The sequence below is a fragment of the Notothenia coriiceps genome, unplaced genomic scaffold (assembly GCF_000735185.1).
Source record: "Notothenia coriiceps isolate Sejong01 unplaced genomic scaffold, NC01 NC01_scaffold00037244, whole genome shotgun sequence".
Lineage (NCBI taxonomy): Eukaryota > Metazoa > Chordata > Actinopteri > Perciformes > Nototheniidae > Notothenia > Notothenia coriiceps.
This window is the reverse complement of record NW_011369945.1, coordinates 21,863,583-21,868,557: the sequence shown is the minus strand read 5'-3', so window position 1 is coordinate 21,868,557 and position 4,975 is coordinate 21,863,583. Positions and strand designations below refer to the sequence as shown.

General features: G+C 39.7%; 1 long non-coding RNA gene across 1 annotated transcript in view; it reads right to left on the bottom strand.

Moving 5' to 3' along the window:
* The window catches only part of LOC104965002 (uncharacterized), an 11,338-nt gene that overhangs the window by 4,149 nt on the left and 2,214 nt on the right, over nucleotides 1–4,975 (bottom strand). The window lies entirely within an intron of this gene.

The following is a 4,975-nucleotide window of genomic DNA, read 5'->3' as shown; positions in this document are numbered from 1 at the left end:
TTGTTTGAGGGTCCCTCAGTCCGGGGTGTCCTCACAAAGCATCTCTCTCATGGTTCACAGGAAGGTGTCACACCAACACACTCTCACTCCATAAACGTCCAGGAGCGACGCTTGGTCAGGGTCCCGTGGCGTGCAGTTGTGACGCTCCTAGGCTCCTTCAGCTTCATAAAGGGACGCAAATAGCTTTCAACTGATTGCAATGTATTCCCATCTGCTGCGGGATTTGACGCTCATGGAAGCTCGGCATTCGTTTGTGTCGGCTGCCCTTAAAGGCAATGTGAGCGTCCATTCCCATTGGATAACGGAGAATTGTACACCCGGAAGTAATGATTCCCCTTACTGTCGATTGATTTTACAGTGATATCTGCACTACTCATCGACTAAAAAACACCAGATTATCCTTGTTAATTACACAACATTGATTGGTTTAAATTGTGTGCAATGCTTTTGTATTTTTCCCCTTCGATTCGGAGAAACAAATATTTGTTCGGAGTAAAGGATGGCAGAAGACACTAAACTACCCAGAATCCCCAGCTATCGTTTAGGACTACACCTTGTGCTCTGTTTGACAAACCCCGTGATTAGTTCTCAAGCTCTGTGATTGGTTGACCTCCAACTGCATTCCATATGAAAAAAAAAAAAAAAGAGTGTGGGAGAGAAACTCCCTCTGGAGTGAACTTTTTGGTATTTTAGCCTTTGCAGACCATTTACATGCACCCAAACCTACAGCATGAACACACTACAGGAAAGGGAAACTCCAAAAAGCATGAGAGCCTCTTTAAGTAGATTAAAGGCAAACTCTTCTAAAATGTCTGTCTCCTCTCTTTTTCAAGTGCCTTTGTGTTATGTGCAATACTCAAGTTACATTGGAGTCTTCCTCATATCCCCCCTATTTCCCCAGAGAGCACTTCCCATTCTTTCAGACAGCCCCAGATGGCTGGAAGAACACCATCAGACACAACCTGTGCTTCAACAACAGCTTCCGCAAAACCTGCAACCAGCTGTGCCGAGATGGCAAGAGGAAGTCGTGTTTCTGGCACCTGACTCTGGACGGCCACCGTCGGCTGAAGGACGAGATTCGCACGTTGACGGGAGAATCCTTGAAGCAGCTGGAGAAGAGCATGTCCCGCCCAGGTATTTGTGATGACACTTTATTCTAATTTAACGACAATCAACACTTCAGATTCCCTACAACAGCCAGTAATTTCAGCTCTCACTGCAGTAGTAAATTAATGCAGAGAACTTTACTAAGTGATAAGATGTTGCTTATTATTCATTTGGTCAAACAATTTGCTACAGAATACCTTGTTCGGTGGTGTAGCAAAGTTGATAAAATGTAGCTTTTTAGGGTTTCAATGTGTCACAAAGATGGTATTATAATGTTTAAATATTAAGACTTTTTTAAGTGAGATACTAACAGCTGTTTTCTTTTTGTTTCAGATGTAATTCAGAGTTTATTTGCAGTGTAAATCAATACATAATAAAACCTTCTATATGGAAAGTATCTGTATTTTTTTCAGTTATGCTGTGTACATTTATGAATGCATTTTGTGTATTTCTTTTACATGCGTTGATAGCATTTTTATGTACTTATGTTACACAAATTGCAGTCAGGTAAATATATGAGCACAACTCAAAGAAAGTGAACTGTTGCAAATCCTACATTTCAATGTTAGGAGGACAAAATACTAACATTCCTTATGTTTTAATGCTTTACTAGCTTGAATATATTTGGGCTCTGCAACCTTTAACATTCTTTGAAATATAGGCATGAATCCCATTATTGCCTTCAATTAACTAAAAAGATGTCATCATTAGACAATCTGATAATGGTGGTTGGTGCTCCTTTTTTAGAACGGCGATTCCGCAAGCAACATCTTATGTGCATGATAAATCACTGTCGAAAATATGAATTATTTCAGTCTCGTCTTGAAAAGGCGTCTCTGGATTCAACAAAGCTAAGTTATTGTTTGTTTCCAAAACTTAGTGTAAATCTTCACTCTGTGAGTTAGGACAGGATCAGGATTATAATGACAACATGGCTGCCTTTCAGCTAGCCGACAGCTGGCATAGTTTAATACAGCAACCTTGCATTTTGAGAGACGCAGGACTTTTGATAAATAATTATATATGATTTTAACTATTCCAATATGTAGTGCACAACTAATAACAAACCTTTCTGATCAGGCATAACAGCACAGTACAACAGTTAACAAATAAACCCATTACTACCTCCATTAGACAAACTATTGAAAACATTCAATACAAATGTACTTAAATAGCCCTAACCATGTTAGTCATTAACTGGCCTAGCTAAGACATATGATAAATGAAATAATTTTGTGATGTGGTAACTTCCTAGAGTGGTAAAATAAAATCCTCTCATTGTGCTCTAAACAACCCTGCATGTATTCTGATAAGCCTTCAAATCAGGTCACTCACTTGACTGTGGATTTTAAATGATATGTTGATTTAAAAAACTGTAAGACTTCTTGATTATTTTTTTTATTGTAAAATTACTGCTTTACTTCTCTGCTTCCTCGTGTCCCTTGAGCAGAATATACAGCGGCATGTGAAGCCTCTGGAGTGTCCTGGTTTTATGCATGAATTGGTCATTAAAAGTGATCTTCACCAAAGTAACAAGTATAGACAAACACAATGTTCTTAAGCTAATAACACACACATATTTATAATCTTTCATGGTTTTATTGAACATACCCATTAAACATTAGAAGTGCTGGTGGTAAAAGTAAGTGAACCCTTGGATGTAATAGCTGGTTGAACTTCCTTCTGCAGTAATAACCCCAAACAAACACTTCGGCAGCTCTAAATCAGACCTGCACAACGTTCAGGAGACACTTTGGACCATGCTTCCCCACAGAACTGCTTCATTTCAGACATATTGTCAGGACGTCTGGTGTGAACGGCTCTCTTGAGGTCATTCCACTGCATCTCTATCGGGATAAGGTCTGAACTCTGACTGGTCCACTAAAAGGCAGATTTTGACTTTTGCCTCATATTTGCTGGGCGCCCACTTCTAGGAAGCACAGCCACACTCCTACATTGGCTCCTTTTTTAGAAAAGGGGTCTAAATATGGATAGATAAATAATTTAACTTATCAAGAGTACTACCCCAAAATCAACCAAAACATGATCGTAGGTCTTCTGAGATTATTTTTTTCGAAACATGATCAACAGATGCTTCGAACAATACTTCCAATCTTGTTTCAATGATTAAAATGAGGTTTGATAACTACTTAGTCAGTTGTTGTAAAAGTCGGAGTTCACTTTTTCCAACCTACACTGTGAATTTTTAAACAATGTTTTCAATATGGATAAGAACAAACCCAATAATTTGTGTGCTATCTTCTTGCTGTGGTCCTGGATCCTCTATCCTGAGTTCTGGATTAAGTTGTGGACTTCGGGTCGTGGCTAAACATGTCTCTGCGGTCCTGCCTGGGTCTCGTCATGCTGCTTTCCCTGAAGGCTCCCACAGGATTGTAGTTGACATCTTCGTAGATTCATCTTCTTATTATAGATGTATGCATTTCCAAACATTTGGGCTACCTATGCTGTAAAATGTATTATCTCTTCGATTTACACACGGCATCTATTGCACGTCTGTCCGTCCTGGGAGAGGGATCCCTCCTCTGTTGCTCTCCCTGAGGTTTCTCCCATGTTCCTCTTTAAACTGTGGTGTTTTCTCCGGAGGTTTTTCATTGTACGATGTGAGGGTCTAAGGATAGAGGGTGTTGTTTTTTCTCATACTGATATTCTGAACAATCTGTGCTATTGTATTAGCTGTAAAGTGTCTCTACTGTAGGCTATTTTTATTATATGTACAGCACTTTGGCTCGACCAAAAATCGTTTATAAATGTGCTATATAAATAAAACTTGATTTGATTCGATCAGTTGAACAAATTCTGTTTATTCACTATTTAACTTTGTTAAGGTATTTGGCAATGATTTAAGTAGTTTTTTGTCTATTTGGTACCTTAATTTGGTATGTTACAATAAATGAACCATTTGTTTTTAGTGAAAAACATTTACAAATATGCTTAAATGTTCCTGATATTACGATATCCATTACTACATTCCTCAGCTGTGCAACATTTGTTATACTCAATGCAAAACTATGAATGGCACCGCATGATTCGATTATGAACAGCGACCGCTCCCTTCTCCTCCTCCCCCTCCTCCTCTTCAGCAGTGCTGTGTCTGGATCAGTGGTGCAGAGATATTACTTTTACATCCAAAGTCATGTCCCCTGGGAACAGGCTCAAAGCACTGCAGGAGGTGGGGGTTTACTTTTTATCAGGGCCGGCCCTAGACTTATGGGGGCCCTGAGCGAGCTTTGGTTTGGGGGCCCATCTCACTCTAGCGCGTTCTCACTACGCACAACACGGAACCAACTTTTGTCTTGTGTTAGCATAGGCACACATATCGTATAAATAAGCATGTAAACACCATGGACCTAACATCCTCTAAGGGGGTCCTCACCTCCTCTAGGGGGGTCCGGTGGCATGCTCCCCCGGGAAGATTTTTTTTTAAATATTGAAGTTAAAGCATCAATCTGGTGCACTTGAGGAGCACATTAAAGAGATCTGATGGATACATCTCTCAACCACCCATCATGAAACAGAACTGTAAATCGATTTTTCTTTATGATATTTTTACAAATTACTCCCTTTTTTAACTGTTTATTCTTGTTTTTGTCCCTATAGTATTTCATACACTGTTTCATTAGTTCTGGCTTTCCATCTCATAAGTTCATGGAATTACTGATTCAGTATAATCTAAATTTTTCATGGAAAAAGAGGGTGCCATTTAAATTCAGGTGTTTGTAATGGCGACGTCAGTGGCCCAAACACTGCCCCCACATTACTAACGCAAAACGTTCAAACATGATGTCGACACGATAAAAGCCAGGGCACTATGCCACGCGCATTTGTCAGGCTGACAACCTGCTCCAAG